This window comes from Podarcis tiliguerta (genome assembly GCF_965153285.1).
Source record: "Podarcis tiliguerta genome assembly, chromosome: 12".
Taxonomy (NCBI): domain Eukaryota; kingdom Metazoa; phylum Chordata; class Lepidosauria; order Squamata; family Lacertidae; genus Podarcis; species Podarcis tiliguerta.
The window spans coordinates 15607561-15629351 of NC_139545.1; the positions used below are offsets into that span (position 1 = coordinate 15607561).

A 21791-nucleotide genomic window follows, 5' to 3' on the forward strand; every position below is an offset into this window, starting at 1 on the left:
TGGTCTGTGTCCAACCTGACTGAGTGCTGGGAACAGGCCCCATTCGGACCACCCCCAAATCCCTCTGTCCTGACGTTCAGATTTCACCTGGCGAATCTTGTGGGTCAACGTCAGCCTCATAGCAAGGAGGAATTTTGCACATCATCAATAAATCGAAGAGAGCTCTGCCTGCTGCCCTATAACGGTATAAGAATAACAATCAGAGACGGCTTGTGTCGTGGTCTCATATTAGCTGGTGTTTGTCTGCATAATGAGATCGTCCCAAGGTGATACGATTGTTAAGCATCCTTCCAGCAAATTAATGTCAGGCTTTAACTGCTGAAGTCTTTGGCCCTGATCAGTTGATGCGCATCTGGGGAAAACTAAGTTTTTAATAGCTGTGCATTCCTCCTCTCCCACCCGACTGCACATCACAGGTGCTTTGATAGGATATATTCATGTCGGGATCTAGGCTGCTAATACAGAATAAGGCTGGAAGCCCTATAGTGAAATTGCCCTCCTCCATTGACAAGCTATTGCTGGGTGGATTTTTGTGAAAGGTCTGATAATTATCAAATTACAGTGGTACCTCGGGTTACAGACGCTTCAGGTTCCAGACTCCGCTAACCCAGAAATAGTACCTCGGGTTAAGAACTTTGCTTCAGGGTGAGAATAGAAATCGTTCGGCAGCAGCGGGAGGCCCCATTAGCTAAAGTTGTACCTCAGGTTAAGAACAGTTTCAGGTTAAGTTCAGAATTAAGTTCTTAACCCGATGTACCACTGTATTCTAACCATTTCTGGGGAGGGGGGGGGATGTCTGTATGTTAGCACGTTGCAACAAAACCCCACCATCATCCGTGTTAGTCTTTGAAGTTCAACAAGACATTTTCTCTCCCCCTCCTGCAATTTTTCTAAGAAATGATCAAACAGCTCTAGGTTTCATCAGACAACCGCTTTTAATGATTTCTCACGAGCAATAAACTGACAGCAGTCCTTCACCGTTACAGAACCCTAGAGAAATAGAGGGGGGTATATCCGTGTTCTTTTGCCGAATAATTGACGCTTTTGAATTATGGTGCTGGAGGAGACTCTTGAGAGTCCCATGGACTGCAAGAAGATCAAACCTCTCCATTCTGAAGGAAATCAGCCCTGAGTGCTCACTGGAAGGACAGATCCTGAAGCTGAGGCTCCAGTACTTTGTCCACCCCATGAGATGAGAAGACTCCCTGGAAAAGACCCTGATGTTGGAAAAGATGGAGGGCACAGGGAGAAGGGGCCGACAGAGGACGAGATGGTTGGACAGTGTTCTCAAAGCTACCAGCATGAGTTTGACCAAACTGCGGGAGGCAGTGGAAGACAGGAGTGCCTGGCATGCTCTGGTCCATGGGGTCACGAAGAGTCGGAAACGACTAAACAATTAAACAACAACAACAATATCCATGTTGCCTCCCACCCCCCAGATTGGCACTGACAAGGTACCTAGGCCAGAGACAAGGAATGTGTGGCCCTTAGACTCCAGTTCCTTTCATTGGCCAGCATGTCCTATGGTCAGAGTTGATGGGGGTTACAGTCCAACAACATGTTGCAGCATTTTGAAATTCAGATCTTAAAAGTGAGCGCTACCTCACTTTTAAAACAACAGCACTCTTCAAATATCTCAAGGGCTTTCGCATGGAGGATGGAGCAAGCTTGTTTTCTCCTGCTCTGGAGGGCAGGAAGACTCGAACCAATGGCTTCAAGTTGCAAGAAAGGGGATTCCGACTAAACATCAGGAAGAGCTTTCTGACAGTAAGGTAAAGGACCCCTGGACAGTTAAGTCCAGTCAAAGGTGACTATGGGGTTGCGGCACTCATCTCGCTTTCAGGCCGAGGGAGCTGGCATTTGTCCACAGACAGCTTTCTGGGTCATGGGGCCAGCAGGACTAAACTGCCTCTGGCGCAATGGAACACTGTTTACCTTCCCGCCACAGCGATACCTATTTATCTACTTGCACTGGTGTGCTTTCAAACTGCTAGGTTGGCAGGAGCAGGTACAGAGCAATGGGAGCTCACCCTGTCGTGGGAATTCGAACCGCCCACCTTCCAATTGGCAAGCCCAAGAGGCTCAGTGGTTTAGACCACAGCATCACCCACGTCCCTGGCAGTAAGACCTCTCAGGAGTCAGGAGGTGGTAGATTCCTTCCTCAGTGGTTTTTAAGCCAGAGGTAGGGTGGCCATCTGCCATGGATGCTTTACTTGAGATTCCTTCATTTCATAGGGTTGGACTAGATGACCCTTGGGTCCCTTCCAACTCTAAGATTCTATTATTCTACGATCTGAAGGGTCTTCGGTTCTGGTCTTGTCCTATCCCATGGCTGGGCTTCCTGGAAGCTGTAAAAACTCTGTTTTACTTTCTTTTGCTACATCCTTCCTCCCAGCAGGATGGCTATTTATTCTTGCCTATCCCACTTAACAGGATCAAGGTCTTAGATTTCCCAGGAGTGCGTTTGGGTTTGTTGAGCTCCAATATTCTTTTTTTTTTTCTCCATGGCTGAGTGATTTTAAAAAATATATATTTTATTTCGTTTTATAAATTATTACAGTGGTACCTTGGGTTAAGAACTTAATTTGTTCCGGAGGTCTGTTCTTAACCTGAAACTGTTCTTAACCTGAAGCACCACTTTAGCTAATGGGGCCTCCTTCTGCCGCCGCTCAATTTCTGTTCTCATCCTGAAGCAAAGTTCTTAACCCGAGGTACTATTTCTGGGTTAGCGGAGTCTGTAACCTGAAGTCTGTAACCCGAGGTACCACTGTATTTCCATTCAAAACTAAAAATAAATATACAAACTTTCGCCTCCACCCCTCCATGGGTTCCATTGCTAATTCCCCCTTTCCCCATGCATATTTTAAGTTTCTCCAATTTTTCTTTCCTCAAAGTATCCATAGTTCTTGTTACATAACAGTGTTATTGCTGTTCAACTGTTTACAGTGTCTCCCAAATACGCTATAATTTCCCCCCATTCTTTATTAAAACTTTGATCTCCCTGATTTCTGATTTTCTCGGTCATTTTCCACATCTCTGCAAACTTCATCAGTTTGGTCTACCATTCTTCTCTGGTAAGGTCTTAGTCATCCTTCCATCTCTGGGCTAGAAGCATCCTTGCTGCTGTCGTTGAGCTCCAGTATTCAATGGGACACTTAAATGGTGTCCAGAGTCAGCCAAACCTATTTGTGGGCTAATTTCAGGACTGTCTAAAGGGGCAGCTGAGGCATAGGCCCAAGGAGAAGGTGGAGGAGTTCGGGTACAGCATTTACCTCAAGCTCATTTTGCCAAAGGGACAGATGGCAGTAGTCCCACAAAAATCCAAACAAAGCCACATAACCATCATCATTTTAGCATTTCCAGATCTGGGAGCAATGACAATGAATAATCTCCTCTTGTTGACGTTAATTCCCCCTTAGCCAGACCAGAGATGATGGATTTGAATATGCACACGATGCTAATGTGGCCTCGTTGTCAGGATTATTCCCCATCTCCTCCTTACAGCACAGTCTGTAATTGACACAAGCGCTGCCGATAATTTATGTAGCGACCAGATTTTCACACTTTCCTGATTCCGCACAGTTGCTCATGTTTCAAAAGCCACTCTAGCAAGCTAGCTACTCTGCTTAGCTCATCTGTTACTATCTATCGCAGGATTATGAGCATTTTAGGAGCAGTCTGTTAGTCTCTTCAGTGCCTTCCTAGATGATTGACATTAGCAACAACTTCCTTTTCCATTTTTTTTGCCCTTTGTTACAAAAAAAACAATTGATTAAATAAAATTTAATGCAGTCTCCTGAGAAAAATAATGAATAAACATAGCATTGAAATCATTGCATCGTTTTGCATGATCTTAAGACATGAACAGTCAATATAAGGCTCTCCGCAGACATGTTTGCAAAATTGGTGGGAGAAATTTGCTACCTACATCCCTTGCATATAAAAAAAACCAGGTTTCATCAAAGGTGTCTCTCCTTATAACACCTTCTGCGAGTCTTCAAAGCCCAGTTAAAGGTAAAGGTAAAGGGACCCCTGACCATTAGGTCCAGTCGTGGCCGACTCTGGGGTTGCGGCGCTCATCTCGCTTTACTGGCCGAGGGAGCCAGTGTACAGCTTCCGGGTCATGTGGCCAGCATGACTAAGCCGCTGCTGGTGATCCAGAGCAGCGCACGGAAACGCCGTTTACCTTCCCACTGGAGCGGTACCTATTTATCTACTTGCACTTTGCCGTGCTTTTGAACTGCTAAGTTGGCAGGAGCAGGGACTGAGCAACGGGAGCTCACCCCGTCGCGGGGATTCGAACCACCAACCTTCTGATCGGCAAGTCCTAGGCTCTGTGGTTTAACCCACAGCGCCACCCGCGTCCCTAAAGCCCAGTTAATTGCTCTGAAATAGCCACGTCCCAGATATTGTTGAACCATGTCTCAAGGGGTAGATCAGCCTGGGATTTCCGAAATCCACAGAAGCTGTGCCTCGGTTGTCGAACATTTTGAAAGCCGAATAGGCTTCTGGAACGGATTATGTTTGACAACTGAGGTTTGACTGTATTATTATTATTATTATTATTATTATTATTATTATTATGTCCATGCACATGGGACTCCACAAAGAAGGAAAACAGAGGACTCTGCTTGAAGGAGATTACAGTCTAGATATGGAAACAAGAGATACAAGAGGGGAAGGAGAAGAAAATGGGGACCTTGGCTTTATTCCAGCTTTATTTCATTACATTAGGGCATTGGGATCAAAGAGTCTTTCCTCTTTCAAAGGGTGCAGGTAAGCCAGACCTTAAACACCCCTCGCTTTTTGAAATCCTTCTTCGTGTCAATGAGCACTATTTCATTTACCACACCTGCCTAATTACGCTTATAGGGATTAGAGAACTGAGCTCCAAAACTTCCAAGCGAGTGTCTCTCATGTCCTTGCATTAATGGAAGAAATCACAACACAATAGATAAGGAAATGATCATAGGCAATGATGCCCCCTACTGACATCTGAGGAGCTCCAGTGTAAATCAGGGATTTAAATGCTGCTCACAAGGAGCTGAACAACATCAGCACACATTATTATTATTATTATTTTATAGAGAGAATGCTGCTAGGAAGCATCATGAATCTGGGGGGCCAGATTATATTTTGGGGGGGGGGGGAGAATGGACGAATTCCTATGCCCCACAAATAACCCAGAGTTGCATTTTAAATAAAAGGACACATTCTACTCATGTGAAAACACGCTGATACCCAGACTGTCCGTGGGCCGGATTTAGAAGGCAATTGGGCCGGAACTGGCCCCTAGGCCTTAGTTTGCCTATCCATGGGATAGAGGCTTTCAGAGCAGAGGTCACTGATGCCTTGTGCTTGAGACATTAGCACAAGTTATTTCAGAAATTAAGAAACAACTACAGAACTTTAAAACAGTGCATTTTCCCCAATACACATATTTTTGTATGTAAACAAAACATTTTAGGCTCTTTCCAATACAAATTTTGCTAAACCATTATACTCAGAGCGCCACAAGGTCACTGTGCAATGAGACTCATCACAGCTTTTCTTGTTCCCTGCATCTGTAACCATGGCAACACTGGAGATGCCATTTACTTGGAATCAGGAATAGAAAAAAAACCCAGCACAACGCCTGGTGGGGGTGTCACGTATCGGATATCTTGGGAAACATTTTTAATTACTGTGCTCACTTAATTACGGCTGCTGGTTTTCTCTGGCGATTTGCTTTTCTGTAATTGGAGTGGCTCATTGGACATTGAAATAAATCAATTACTTCTTTAGCCACGTTTATTCCAAATGGCAGAAATTAAACTCGTTTGAGGATTCATGCGTCCCTTTCAGCACCATTTGCTCTGCAATCATATCCTGAAAGTAAAACCGCTAAAGGTTTTCCCCCCCCGATTGTGTCCCTGGAGTGGCTCCACATTCAACGGACCAGCCTCAGTCCCTGTTCCCTTCACCTCAAAGCTGCTTTGCAAGATCCATGTGAAAAGTCAATTTTGTTGCTGTTTAGTCGTGCCCGACTCTTTGTGACCCCATGGACCAGAGCACGCCAGGCACTCCTGTCTTCCACTGACTCCCGCAGTTTGGTCAAACTCAAGCTGGTAGCTTTGAGAACACTGTCCAACTATCTCGTCCTCTGTCGTCCCCTTCTCCTTGTGCCCTCAATCTTTCCCAACATCAGGGTCTTTTCCAGGGAGTCTTCTCTTCTCATGAGGTGGCTAAAGTACTGGAGTCTCAGCTTCAGGATCTGTCCTTCCAGTAAGCACTCAGGGCTGATTTCCTTCAGAATGGATAGGTTTGATCTTCTTGCAGTCCATGGGACTCTCAAGAGTCTCATCCAACACCATATTTCAAAAGCATCAATTCTTCGGCGATCAGCCTTCTTTATGGTCCAGCTCTCACCTCCATACTTCACTACTGGGAAAACCATAGCTTTAACTATACAGACCTTTGTTGGCAAGGTGATGTCTCTGCTTTTAAAGATGCTTTTTAAAGAAAAAGTCAATTTACCCTTCTCAAAAATCAGCCTTCACCAACTTGCTCCAATAATAATAATAATAATAATAATAATAATAATAATAAATTTTTATTTACACTCCGCCCTCCCCAGCCAAGACCGGGCTCATGGCGGCATACATACATACATACATACATACATCATACAGATGTTTTGGGCGACAACTGCCATTTTTCTCTCCTACCTCTTTTGCAGAGGACAGTATCCTCACCAGGGAGAGAGAGGGGATGTTAACTAGTAAGGAGGAGGAGGCATCAGAGCTGGAGTCAGAAGAGCAGAAGACAGTTTTGTCACCACGAACCAGGTACTGCCTTTGTAGATAGGATCAGATGCACCCATCACAGTGGAACATGTGTGTGAGTGCATAGCAGACTCGTAGGGCAAAAGAGTCCCATGGGTGAGCCTTCCCCACCTCATATTTAAATGCTTGGTGGGAAAGGGTATGTCAACTTGTTGGGACAGCTTCTAGCTTCCATTCAGTTATGGATGGAACCTTGACATGTGGACTTTGTGCTTCCTGTCGAGTAACTTCCATCATAGAGCTTCAGTATGCTGAAGACAACATAGTGTGTGCAAGCTCAGAGGATGACCTCCAAACCATCCTAAATATCTTCGCAGAAGCTTACAAATAGCTTGGCCTATCGCTCAACGTCCCAAAAACCAAAGTGCTGTGCCAACAAGCACAAAGCAAGCCCTCTGCAGCACCACAAATCCAACTCAATGGTGTAATGTTGGAAAGTGTATCACTTTTCCAACCTAGGCAGTTATCTTTCTACATTGATGCCAAAATCCAGCATCGCCTGAACTCTGCAAGTGCAGCTTTCTCCCAATTGAAGTCCAGAGTATTTGAGGACCGGGACATTTGCAGGGAAACCAAAATGCTTGTTTACAAAGCTCTTGTACTACCAACCCCACTGTATGCTTGTGAAATGTGGACCACTTATGAATACCATCTCCAACTCCTCAAAAGATTCCATCAACGGTGTCTCCCAAAAAATTTACACATCACTTGGGAAGACAGGCGAACTAATGCCAGTGTACTGGAAGGAGCAAAGATAATCAGTGTCAAAGCAGTGATTCTTCAACATCAACTTTGTTGGACCGGTCATGTTGTTCAGATGCCAGACGATCGTCTTCTAAAGCAACTACTCTGTTCCGAACTTAAAAATGGAAAGTATAATGCCAGTGATCAACAAAAGAGGCTCAAAGAATCTCTCAAGGCAAATCTTAAAAAATGTAGTATAAACACCAACAACTGGGAAACACTGGCCTGCGAGTGCTCCAATTGGAGAATAGCCTTTACCAAAGGTGTTGTGGACTTTGAAGATGCTTGAACTCAGGACGAAAGGAAGAAACGAGCTAAGCAGAAGGCACATTTGGCAAACCCTCACCCTGATCAACTCCTGCCAGGAAACCTATGTCCCCTCTGTGGAAGGACGTGTGGATCCAGAATTGGCCTCCACAGTCACTTAAGGACTCACTGTTAAAACCATGTTCATGGAAGACAATCTTACTTGGCTACGAGTGGTCACCAAAGAAGAAAATAAGAAGTTATTACCCCCAATAAAGCAAGAGCCTCTGTTGCATTTTGGGATGGGAACCTAACCCCCATAAGGGGTCTGCATCCTGGTGGGGCTAGGGTCAGGTCCAAAAGGTATGGTGCCTATGCAAAAGGGGTGCAGATCCAACAGAATATGGACTCAAATAGGGGTTGATTGGTTTCTAAACTGGGTCCAGAATAAATTGAATTATTTTTCCAGTTTTGGGATGGGGTGGTGTTTCTTTGCCTAGGACTAGTTTCGTTTCTCAAGGGAAGGGAAGGAAAAGTGGAACACACACACACACACAGAGAGAGAGAGAGAGAGAAAGAGAGAGAGAGATAAGAGTATCTTCAGTTTTGTTCTGCATGGCAGCAAACACACAGGAGATGAGGTGGTCAAATGATAATAGCTATGAGCCCGTATCCTTTAAATGGCTAGGAGAAATAAGCAAGGAGAGAGGAAGTCATTAGCTATTAGTACGAGTCACGCTTGTGATGATGCTAAATGTGAAGTCAGAGGCCACAAGTAAAGAACCAGCGATTTGCAGTAGTGACAGAGTCAATGGAAGGGAAATGAATAGTTCCTGGTGTTATTAGCTGTGTTCATTGACTGAATGAGGAGGAAGAAGTAAAAAAAAAAACAACCCAGAGTCCTTTCTGTTGGGGATAATTCAGACTGAAATTCCCAGGTGTCAAAAAAGGTTATTTATGTATGCCACGACTGCAGCCTGTGTTTCGTTAGCCCCAAAATTGGAAAACAAGCGAGGTCCCAACCAAAGAAGAATGGCAACTTAAGCTGACAGAATATGCACAACTCACAGACTTAACATATAGAATAAGAGAACAAGAAGAACGTACATTTAGAGAAGATTGTAAAACGTTTATTGAATATATGGGAAATAATTGTGTACAGCTGAAAACACTTTTGGATCATTTTTAAAACTGGTTTAATGTATGGTTTTATGCTTTCACTGCTGTAAGCAGCATATTATTTATCTATCTCTGATCTAGCAGTATAAAAATATTTCTGGAAGTAAATTTCCACTGGAATGCTGATGAATTGCCCTGATGCAGAAATGTGGAGAACCAAACTTGCAACTGTAAGAGTGAGTGACGGAGAGAAACCAAAAGTGGCAGATTCATCCATCTCTAGCTGACAGTATTTAAGCTAGAAGTGAAATCAAGAGAATATCCTTGACTCATGAAAGCTCAGGGTCAAGCACTGCGTTAACCATGGTTTGTTTTTGTTTTTTTAAGCATGCTTAAGATGGCTGTGTTTATTTTGAAGGAAAAGCAGCTAAAGGGAACCCCAAACTGGATTTATCTCCATCGCTGGGCTGCTATTCTGCTGAATGTCCACATCACTCCTGTTTGTGCTCTGAAGATGCTCTAAACTGCAGCCAGAGTAATAAAATAATAATAACAACAACAACAACAACAACAACAATAATAATAATAGATCTATACCCTGCCTATCTGGGCGGCTCCCAACAGAACACCAAAAACATGACAAAACATAAAACATTAAAAACTTCCCTGCATTCAGATGTCTTCTGAAAGTCAGATAGTTGTTTATTCCTTGATATCTGATGGGAGGGCGTTCCACAGGGTGGGCGCCACCACCGACAAGGCCCTCTGCCTGGTTCCCTGTAACCTCACTTCTCACAGTGAGAGAGCTGCCAGAAGACCCTCAGAGATGGACCTCAGTGTCTGGGCTGAATGATGGGGGTGGAGACGCTCCTTCAGGTATACTGGGCCAAGGCCATTTAGGGCTTTAAAGGTCAGCACCAACACTTTGAACTGTGCTCGGAAACATACTGGGACCCAATGTAGGTCTTTCAGGACCAGTGTTATATGGTCTCGGTGGCCACTTCCAGTCACCAGTCTAGCTGCCGCATTCTGGATTAGTTGCAGTTTCTGGGTCACCTTCAAAGGTAGCCCCACATAAAGCGCATTGCAGTAGTCCAAGTGGGAGATAACCAGAGCATGCACCGCTCTGGCGAGACAGTCGATGGGCAGGTAGGGTCTCAGCCGGCATAGCAGATGGAGCTGGTAGACAGCTGCCCTGGACACAGAAGTGAAGGTGGGAGGAAGAAGAGGGAGATATCTGGCCACAAACTGGGATAGGGCCTGATCCAGACAGGGCCATGATCCAGTCCAGGACCCCAGGCCACCCTGCATAGTGAAACCATTTTCTGTCTTTAGTGTAATGTGTAGCTTGGCCTTGAGTCTGCCTAGCTGGCTGAGGCAGAAAACCAGGACCAGGGGGCTGGTGGTGTGAGAGGTAAACTGCAAAGAATCCTGGGAACTGTAGTTTGTTAAGGGTGCAGAGAAAAGCTCAGTGAAGGGAATAGGAGGTTCTACATTATGGGGTGCTGTAGGGGTCAGTCTTATCTCTGGTGCTATTTAATATCTACCTGAAGCCATTGGGAGTGGCAGGGCTTTTTTCAGCCAGAACTGTTCCGAAATAAACATTATATAAACATTACAGATATGTTTAGGGAAGTTTTTAGTGTTTTTAATATTCTGTTGGGAACCGCTCAGGTTTCCCCAGCTACATGGGTAGGGTATAAATTATTAATTATTATTATTATTATTATTATTATTATTATTATACAAGGGAGATGTTCATGGTAAGTTTCAGCACCTCTTTTTTCCTAGAAAAACGACACTGCGCTCCATAATGTTGCAAAAGAGACTGGTTGACTTGGCAACTATATCAACTGAACAAGCCCTTGACCCAAAAGAATGGGTGACAGCATTTGTTTGAAATTTAAGACATTTAAATTTGTGCAAAAACATTTCCTTTTGCGTTTGAGAACGATAATCTAAGATTGTTGCCTTACAATGGTTTGCTTTCTGTGCTGAGATCAGATCAATGTCCATTAAAATCCTTGTTGATGAAAGAGTGAAAAAAATATCACTCATCAACCAGCTTTGAAGGCCTTATTATAAATTTAAGGGGAAATAGTCACCTGAACAGTTCCACACAGATTCTGACAGAGGGCAGTATTTAGTTTATTTTCACCACACACAAAAATATTCCCGAGCTCTTTAGCTTAATAGTGCTATTTAGGAGCAGAGCGAGAGTAACTGAAGCAAAGTTGTTAATCAGGATCAACCCTTATGAATGTGAGTCATTAATTAAATCGTTATCCACCACTGCCAAAATGTCCTAGTTATTCAAAGGAACAGAGAGCTGCCTTTCCTATTTGTTCATTTTTTTTATAAATAAATAAATAACCACACACGCAAAAAAGAATCAGGAGGTAATTTTGAGGAAAGCTTTGCTTGTACAAAGAACTCATTACCCAGCTGTAAGAAATTCATTTCTATTAAATGGCAGCCTCTAAAGAGCTTGACCCGGTTACAATTTAGTCAATGAGGTTTGGCCTTAAAAGGGCATGGAATAAAACCAAAGCCTTCATTCCGCTAGGCAGGCTTACACCGAGGAAGTATAAACAGGAGCTGAGCCCTGGTCTGACATGGTGGTGGGAATATTTGCCAGGGCGATTTTGTCCTTCCTGTTAGTCCAAGAAATGGTCCACAGTCACTAATCCAAGTCCTCCTCTGCGCTATGCACCCAAAGTTCCCCATCCCTGAATTTAAAGGAAGGAAAGAAGAAAGGAAGGAAGTCCCCCATCTCTTATGTACTAAGCTTGGATCCTAGACCAATAGGCAAGGAGGATCCTAGAATGCAACAACTGATTGGCTTGCAGGAAAAGACCAATCAGGTTCCAGGAGGAAGTGAATCAGACTATTAGGCTGGTAGGATCGTAGAATGTAACAACTGATTGGCCTGCAGGAAAAGACCAATCAGGCTCCAGGAGGGAAGCAGAATCAGCCAATCAGATGGGACTCATTGTGTAAATAATGTATATAAAAGCCTGGGGTTTCGGGGGCAATTAAATCACTGTTTTACAAGCTGCAATAAAGAGCATGGAATCCCTACAGGACTCCGAGTATATTTCACCATCCCTGAATTTAAAGGAAGGAAGTTCCCCATCCCTGAATTTAATCAAAGGGAGGGAGGGAGGAGGAAGGAAGAAAGGTCTACTCTTGATCAGGCTCCCCTAAGAGTAGATCTGCACTGGAAAACATAACACAATGTTTTCACACCAAACGTGGGTTTAATGACCTGTTCTTGGGTGAGCTGCGCTGCCCATCCCAGCCTGGGGAATAAATAGCTAAGAATGCTTAAAAGCTGCTGTTTTCATACCGATCTTGTTTGGTCAGCTGTTGATCTGCAGTCTGAAATTGACGTTAGAACCAAATCCTTTATTCCCCAGCTGTGAGATGCCACCGAGTGGGGGTGAGGTCGCTGCTGGGGGGTGGGGTGAGAGGAGGGGCAGAGAGCTCTTTGCATCATCCGGAAAGTGATATGCCCCCTGGCCATTTCGGAAACATAACTGATGGCCTCCGGAGATTACTTGATCCAGCATTACATAATCAGAGCAATGGAAAAATTGATGCACCATAAAGATATGAAGGGACAAAGCCAGGAATAAAAGCTTCGGGTGGGGGTGGCGTGGAAACACTGTGTGTGTGAGGAAAGTCAAGGGATGCTAATAGGTGCTCTCTCGGTCTCTCATTAAGCATCAAGCTAGACCATTAGCATGGGCCCAAACTGCATCCGATTTGTCATCATTGATCATGTTTGCATGATGTCTTCCTATATTTCTGCGGTCAGAGTGGATATTTTTTAAACACACACACACACACACACAACAGATGGCTGTTCAATATCTAAGCTCCAGCAAAAGTCAATGGAAAAATCGATGCGCATATGACGGACAGTCGCACTTCCTAAGAAAGGAACCTCTCTCTGATTTCCCATCGTACTGAAAATCCCGATAGGATTCAGCCTTGCCAGGAAAAGTGACGGAACGGTGAAAGGGGCCGTGTGCATGGTGATAAGCAAAATATCACCTCTTTTTCACTCAGGCCCCAAAGCACGCGGGAGCCCACTCTGATCCGAAAACTTGCCATTTGGCCTTCATCTCATTGTTTTCAATAGGGACTCTACTTCCAAGTCAGTGCATATAGGACCGTCAGCTTAAAGGTAAAGGTAAAGGTACCCCTGCCCGTACGGGCCAGTCTTGACAGACTCTAGGGTTGTGCGCCCATCTCACTCAAAGAGGCCAAGGGCCAGCGCTGTCTGCAGACACTTCCGGGTGACGTGGCCAGCGTGACATCGCTGCTCTGGCGAGCCAGAGCCGCACACGGAAACGCCCTTTACCTTCCCGCTAGTAAGCGGTCCCTATTTATCTACTTGCACCCGAGTGTGCTTTCGAACTGCTAGGTTGGCAGGCGCTGGGACCGAGCAACGGGAGCGCACCCTGCCGCGGGGATTCGAACCGCCGACCTTTCGATCGGCAAGCCCTAGACGCTGAGGCTTTTACCCGCAGCGCCACCCTTAGTCCCTTAATAAAGACTATTCTGCCAGAATTACATGAAGATGATGTACAGATGGTACACAACACCAGTGCAGTTAGGGGAAATGTACAAAACTAGTTCAAATATATGTTGGAAGTGTAAGGCAAAGGAGGGGACATTTTATCATATGTGGTGGGATTGTAAGGTAATTAAAAAACATTGGGAAATGATATACAACGAATTGAAGAAAATGTTCCATTTAACATTTGCTAAAAAACTTGAAGCATTTTTATTAGGGATTGTAGGGAAAGATCTGCCAAAAAAGCTGAAAAACATCTTCATGTATGCAACAACGGCCGCAAGAGTTTTAATAGCACAAGGATGGAAGACTGAAGAAACCCCAACTAAAGAATCATGGCAAGAAAAATTGATGGACTATGCAGAACTGGCAAAACTGACATACAAGCTACGGGACAAGGATAACTGTGACTTTAAGGATGAATGGGAACCCTTTACAAAGTATTTGAAGACGCAACAAAGCGAACTGGACTCCTTGGCTGGCTTTGAATAAACATTCACAAACTTTTTATTGATAATAATCAGCTAAATAGTTTGAGGATCTATACAACTGTGTATAACTTGAGGATCTATACAACTGTGTACAACTTGCAGAAAACAGTATTTTTAGAGAAACCAAAGACTGGAACTGAGGGAAGTCGGGGGGTGGGGGTGGTTCTTTGGGGGAGGGAGGGGGAGGGAGGAAAAATGGGGGGGTGATATGTTTCTGGATAATATGTTTTGTTTCAATTTTGAATAATTTTTTTTTTTTTTTTAAAGGACTATTCTGCCAAGTTCTTAGGTAGATAATTTCACCCCGTTTTCTGAACGGCTTCGGTTTTAATCCAAAGCTTTTCACTCTTGAGAGTTTTCATAGAATCATAGAGTTGGAAGAGACCACAAGGGCCATCGAGTCCAACCCCCTGCCAAGCAGGAAACACCATCAGAGCACTCCTGACATATGGTTGTCAAGCCTCTGCTTAAAGACCTCCAAAGAAGGAGACTCCACCACACTCCTTGGCAGCAAATTCCACTGTCGAACAGCTCTTACTGTCAGGAAGTTCTTCCTAATGTTTAGGTGGAATCTTCTTTCTTGTAGTTTGTATCCATTGCTCCGTGTCCGCTTCTCTGGAGCAGCAGAAAACAACCTTTCTCCCTCCTCTATGTGACATCCTTTTATATATTTGAACATGGCTATCATATCACCCCTTAACCTCCTCTTCTCCAGGCTAAACATGCCCAGCTCCCTTAGCCGATCCTCATAAGGCATTGTTTCCAGGCCTTTGACCATTTTGGTTGCCCTCCTCTGTACACGTTCTAGTTTGTCAGTGTCCTTCTTGAACTGTGGTGCCCAGAACTGGACACAGTACTCCAGGTGAGGTCTGACCAGAGCAGAATACAGTGGCATTATAACTTCCCTTGATCTAGATGCTATACTCCTATTGATGCAGCCCAGAATTGCATTGGCTTTTTTAGCTGCCGCGTCACACTGTTGGCTCATGTTAAGTTTGTGGTCAACCAAGACTCCTAGATCCTTTTCACATGTACTGCTCTCAAGCCAGGTGTCACCCATCTTGTATTTGTGCCTCTCATTTTTTTTGCCCAAGTGCAATACTTTACATTTCAAGTTTTGCCGCTTGACTTTTACCTGCTCAGTGGTGCAATTCTGTGCATGACTATCCAAAAGTGAATTCCGTCCTAGGTTTTGTGGTTTAACCCACAGCGCCACCCGCATCCCTATAATAGCATGTAAAGGAGAGCAATTGCTTTTGAAATTTTTTTTTGGGGGGGGGGTTGTTAACGGTAAGTGTTTGCTCAGCTAGTCATTGATAAGAACAATTTGCGCTTCCTCTCGCAGGTTAACTGGACGGAAGAATTCTGAAAATATTCCTACAGATCCTGTGCCCCTTTAAGCATCTTAATGTATGGGAGGGGGAGCAAAACTTCAGACAGATTGAGAGAAATCTGACAGCATCACAGCAAATAGTACTCTCAGATTGATCACTGACATGAAGCTGGCATCTCTGACAGGCAATGATTATGTTTTTCCTATCATGCATTCAAAATACGTTGGAAGAGCCCTTTACCGTACAAAGTACGTCCTTCAGAGCAACAGGTTTTTAAGAAACCTGGACGAAGGTTCCTATCCGGCAAGACGGGGAAACTGAGGTCCCCCATATATTGTTGGACTACAACTTGCATCAGGACCATGTGGCAGCACGTCCAATGGTCAGTGTGATGCTAGAGACTCTCCTCCTGGAAGAGAGGGGAGTGGTTGTGGGCGGGAACCCGAGCCCCGCCTCTAGCAGGGGGCGTTAGCCCCCTGCCTCCCGCTCACCTGGCTGGCGCCCACGCCCACCGGCAGGCCCCCAACCATGTGCCTCCGAGTGGGCGTGTTCAGCAGCCTAAATACTGCGGCGCCAGCCCCTCCTCTGCCTCACTCTTCGTCATCCCGTCGCGAGTCACCCACCCTCCACTCCCTTTGAGCTCAGGGTCTTGGTTTTTTCCTTGGCCTTGCTATGGACCTTAGGTTGGTTGCCCTGGTTGTCCGGGGGGCCTGGTAGGAATTTTTCCATTTGGCATTAGGCTTGTTGGTTTTTTTCGCCTACCTCGTAGCAATCGTCACAACTTTCGTGGTATTGGTGGGTAGGTTAGGCATTGGAATAATGTGTTGTGGTGTGTCGAAGGACTAGGTGTGGCCATCGCCTATGCCTTCAATTTTTGGGTATTCCGTTAAAGGAATCTGGCGGTCGTGTATTCTGTCCGATGCCTGCTTGGCGGGAGGCCATGGCACGACCCTCGGTGACATCAGGGGAGAGCCTATAGTTGGATTAGCATCAACAGGCTCCACCTACTGGTGAATAAACCCCCTTCGTTTCAGACTCACCCCTCTCTGAGGGGGTGGAGTCAGCTGACGTAATCCAATGCCTAAACCAATACCTTTTCACTTGCTGTAATCAATAAAGTTGTGGCCTTTTCTTGCCCATTAACCTTATATCATGTGTCCTTGTGTATTCATTCCTCTTTGGGTGGATCGGGTCCTCGAACCACAACTGGAATCCAACCATATTTGGAGAGTCAGATATTTCACATCACTGCTGTCTCGTTTCTATTCCTACTGCAAGGAAATAGCCATCTCAGAGAATTGTGTTTCATGGATATTTCACAAACCAGTGTTCAGATTGGCTTGGAGTTTTCATGATATGCTGAGATCCGCACACCATGATCAATGCGCTCCTTGCAGCTGTTATAGGGAAATCTTCCAGGCTCACTTGGATTGCCAAACAAAGACACTAGCCAAGAATATAGGAGCAAAACAGCAGCCTGTAGGCCTGATCTTTATTGTTGCAACAAAGCTTCCAACCATCACATGGAAGAAGCAGGAAGAAGCCCAGAACATAGGATGGCTCCTGTTATGTACTGAGTTGAATAGGATCCAAAAGGCAGCAGTCTGATTGGTCCTAGAACAATAGGGTTCAGAATGCAGCAGTTTGATTTGTCCACAGGAGCCACCCAATCCAGCTCCAGGTGGAAGTGAATCCACAACCTGATTGGCCTATGGGTGAATCCCAGAAATAGTCAATCACATGGGGCCCATTGTGTAAATAATGTATATAAAGCCGACATTCTGGGGGAACTTCCATTCCTCCTCACCACTATGAGCTGAATAAAGAGCATGAAATCCACTCTCGACTCCGAGTATATTTCAAGTTTCCCTTTTTACCCACAACACCCTTAGTGAAGCATCACACATACATCATATATACATCACAGCTGTGTCATAATCTGGAAGGGGTCTCCTGGCAGAAACCTGAGCAATCAGGTTTGCCCCCATCCCTCCCTAGACCTCCACCTCCTACCCATTAAGTAAAACAAAAGGTGAGTGTGTACATGTTCCTGTTCTCCCGGTCAAGTTAATCACACCCCTTTGTCTTGACCAAGATTTAATAATAATAATAATAATAACAATAATAATATGGAACAGATCAAAGATAGGGGTGGTCTGTCGTTGGGACCTCGCTCGTCCCAACCAAAGAAGAATGGCAACTTAAGTTAACAAAATATGCACAACTCACAGACTTAACATATAGAATAAGAGATCAAAGAAGAAAGTACGTTTAGAGAAGACTGGAAAACGTTTATTGAATATACAGGAAATACATGGCTGAAAACGCTGGCGGCATTCAGATAAATTCAGCAGTGTAAATAAGTTTCGATGGATGCAATAATGGAAAACTGAATGGTTTAGTTTTTGTAAAATAAGCAGGGATTTATGATATATAAAATGAACCATGGAAAGAGAAGAAGGGAAGTCATTGATATCTCAAGGATGTAAAATGAGTATTTGAAATTGTAAAACAGAATATACGGTATATATGAATGAAAGGAAATAGGGGCAGTCTGGAAGTACCCTGAGTCACATTTGTCAAGAAATGAAGAGAAGATAAAGAGAAGCACTTTCAGTTCAACTTCATGGGTCCCTACACAGTGGTGTGTGATCCCTGAAAGTTGAACACTGCCTCAGCTATTGTCAGTATCTCTCTCTCTCACTCTCTCTCTCTCTCACACACACACACACATTTCTTGAATTATTTTATAAAATCGATTAGCAATAAAAAGTGGATGAGGAAAGGTGTGTTGGCGATACATCATGGTCACCAGCCTGGCAGATGAAGCTGATGGACTACATGGAATTGGCGGAAATGACCGGCAGAATCCGAGACCAGGGAGAAGAGTCGGTGGAAGAAGATTGGAAAAAATTTAAAGTATATTTACAGAAATACTGCAAAATTAATGAATGTTAGAAGAATGCTGGAATGAAGTTATATGGTTTTAGCAGAAATATTATAAAGAATTAAGTAGAAATTGATTGTTAATGGGCCAAAGTGGAAAATTTAAAGTTAGATTGTGTTAAGATAAATTATAGAACAAAAAATTGAGAAAGATGGAAAGGATTTGCTGAAATAGCTAATTGAACTAGAATACAAAAAAGGGAGGTGCGAGGAGGTCGAGGAAACAAGTAAATGAAAGGTAAAGATATGGAAATATTGGATGTGTTTTTTAATGTTTTTGTTTTTCCTGTTGTTTTGATGTATTGTTTTTGTTTTTGTTTTTATTTTAGATGTATTGTTTGTTAAACTTTCCCCCCTTTTTTCTGTAACTATTAAATTTCTAATAAATATTATTTTAAAAACAAAACAAAACATCATGGGCACCCGCCTATTGATGTTCTCCACAGCCATCTTTGCTCTGATTCTAGCTGGAATTTTTTGCAGAACTGTTTCTTGCAAGTTCACGTTGGGACAGTAAAATATATGGAATGGGACCACAGCTCTTTTTGCCAGTCCTGTTGCTCTTCAAGCATTCCATCTCCATCTCCAATTCTTCCTGGAGTTTGTACTGTTCAGCCCCCCACCTTGGCCAACCAGTTGGTTAACCATTCAGGGTGAGCCATTGCAAAGGTTTGCCCAAAAACTAACACCAATAAAACTCTTTGTTTATGTTATCTGACCTCTGGGCCTGTCATGGGTGGTGTTCTCTGATAAATTGTGTGCATTGCATAAAAGGAATCTCTTTAAAGTTAGCAAATATTTTAATCCCCTGTTGCTAGCGTCCTCCTCTGTCCTGCCCTGACCTAGTGAATTCCAGTGTGAGAGCTGTCAGATTCCAGGTTGACTCATTTTAATAACCTGCCCTTACGAGTGCTTGGCGAAGACAAATAGCAGAGATGTTGTGTCACAGTGCAAATAAAAGCAGGACAAAACAACGAGTTTGTTCAGCGTGAAGCATCACATTCGGAGAAGTTGTTCATAGGTTAAATATTCAGTAGACGCAAGACTCAGAGTGTTTTGTTCCTCCTTTTTTTTAAAAAAAAGTATTCCTCCAAGATGACCTCTCTGGTTATCAGAGGCCAGCATGATCCAATCTACCAATACGTTTGGCATCAGCCACTGTCTTAACAGACCAGATTCCACTCACTTTAAGTCATAGCTAAAGACACAGGAAAAGACCCAAGAGATTTGGTCATATGCTATGATTCAAAAAGCGGGGAGGATGTTGCGACTGCAGGCCTTGCGAAACATACTGGGCTGGGGAGAAGAGAGCTGAATTGTTGTAACAACCCACCCGGAGTTATTTGAAGGACCAGGTGCGCAGCCTGGGAGTCATTTTGGACTCACAGCTGTCCATGGAGGCACAGGTCAATTCTGTGTCCAGGGTGGCTGTCTACCAGCTCCACCTGGTACGCAGGCTGAGACACTACCTGCCCGCGGACTGTCTCACCAGAGTGGTGCATGCTCTAGTTATCTCCCGCTTGGACTACTGCAATGCGCTCTACGTGGGGCTACCTTTGAAGATGACCTGGAAACTACAACAAATCCAGAATGCGGCAGCTAGACTGGTGACTGGGGGCAGCCACTGAGACCACATAACACCGGTCTTGAAAGACCTACATTGGCTCCCAGTACGTTTCTGAGCACAATTCAAAGTGTTGCTGCTGGCCTTTAAAGCCCTAAACGGCCTTGGCCCAGTATACCCAAAGGAGTGTCTCCACCCCCATCGTTTTGCCCGGAGGCTGAGGTCCAGCGCCGAGGGCCTTCTGGCGGTTCCCTCATTGCGAGAAGCAAAGCTACAGGGAACTAGGCAGAGGGCCTTCTCGGTAGTGGCGCCCGCCCTTGGAACGCCCTCCCATCAGATGTCAAAGAGATAAACAACTACCTGACATTCAGAAGACATCTTAAGGCAGCCCTGTTCAGGGAAGTTTTTAATGTGGGACATTTTAGTGTATTTTTGGTCTCTGTGGAAGCCGGCCAGAGTGGCTGGGGAAACCCAGCCAGATGGGCAGGGTACAAATAATAAATTGTTATTATTATTATTGCTTCTTTCCATCTATAGCAGGTAAAGTTCCTGCAGCCAATCGGAAGCCGCAGAACCCGTGTCGGACGTGCGGCTTCCAAAAATAGTTCGCAAACCGGAACAGTCACCTCCGGATTTGCGGCGTTCAGGAGCCAAAACGTTTGAGAACTAAGCTGTTCAAAAACCAAGGTACGACTGTATTTCCATCAGAGAAATGTTGGAGGGGGAGTCTCTGTTTCCATCAGAGAAATGTTGGAGGGGGAGTCTCTGTTTTCATCAGAGAAATGTTGGAGGGTGTGGAATCGGACGTCCCTATTTTCACCAGAGGCATGTTGGGGGATGTAAATTAAAGAAACAGTGAGAAAGGAAGGCAGGCAGTCTACACAAACAGCAAGAGGGGTGGAATAATGGTTATTACCAATGATTTTTATTTTTTTAATGACTATGTGGGCCTTTTTCTAATTATTAAGATGGTACACTTGGCACACGACACCGAAGGGATTGACTTGGTAATCATCTATAAAGCGCTTGAGTAGCCAGAGCGGACTCCCATGCAGTCATTTTCTCCCTGGACAGAGGGAGAAATAAACTCTCCCTGTATTTATTAGTATTATGAGCTGTCAGGTTAGGAAGATTTATTCCAGAGTTACTGCAAGGCATGGCTTTATCGTCTTGCTGCCTCCACCAGAACAGCACTGCAGGTGAAAACATCGAGCCCAGCTAGGCCTGCTTTTGGGTCCATGAAGCATTTTTTAATTCTAAATACACTGCATAGCTGTCAACTTACAGATTTGAAAATAAGGGACCAGCAGCCTTGAAAATAAGGGACCTGCATCCTCACCTGTTCCAGGCACTCCAGTCTTCCTGTCCTCCTGCAGTCTGGTCAAACTCATGCTGGTTGCTTCGAGCACACTGTCCAACCAACTTTGTAACCAGAGGTTCAACTGAATAGAATCTGAATCACATGCACCACAACGCCTATGTAGCCTCAACTTAAGATGGCTCCCCGGCCTGGCTTTGCACTGCAAAGTTTGCAGCAGCACGTGCAACAAAATGGCGTCCAGCATTCAAAAACCCCCTCAGCTTGCATTAACTAGCCACACACAAAGCATGCAAGATCCAGCCCCCAGTCGTTCTTAGACTTCTTATTGGGTGAGCAACTCAGACAAGCAACACAGTTGGAGCCTCCCTCCTCCCTGGCCGGCAGGGAGGGAGGGAGAGGAGCTGCTTCCTTTGAAATTTAAGGGACATCATTTAAGGGCCATTTAAGGGACATCCATTAATAAGGGACAGCAGCGGGACATGGTGCTGGAATAAGGGACTGTCCCTTCAAATAAGAGACACTTGACAGCTATGGTACAGTGGTACCTCGGGTTAAGTACTTAATTCCTTCCGGAGGTCCTTTCTTAACCTGAAACTGTTCTTAACCTGAAGCACCAC

The 21791-nt window shown here is 44.5% G+C and overlaps 1 protein-coding gene across 1 annotated transcript in view; it reads right to left on the reverse strand.

Annotated features, from left to right (window-relative positions):
• Window positions 1-21459, reverse strand: part of POMGNT2 (protein O-linked mannose N-acetylglucosaminyltransferase 2 (beta 1,4-)) — a 41618-nt gene extending 20159 nt beyond the window's left edge. The window contains exon 1 of the mRNA XM_083404970.1: window positions 21193-21459. The gene's annotated coding sequence lies outside the window, so the exon portion shown is untranslated. The remainder of the gene's footprint in view (window positions 1-21192) is intronic.
• Between the last annotated feature and the right edge of the window lie 332 nt (window positions 21460-21791).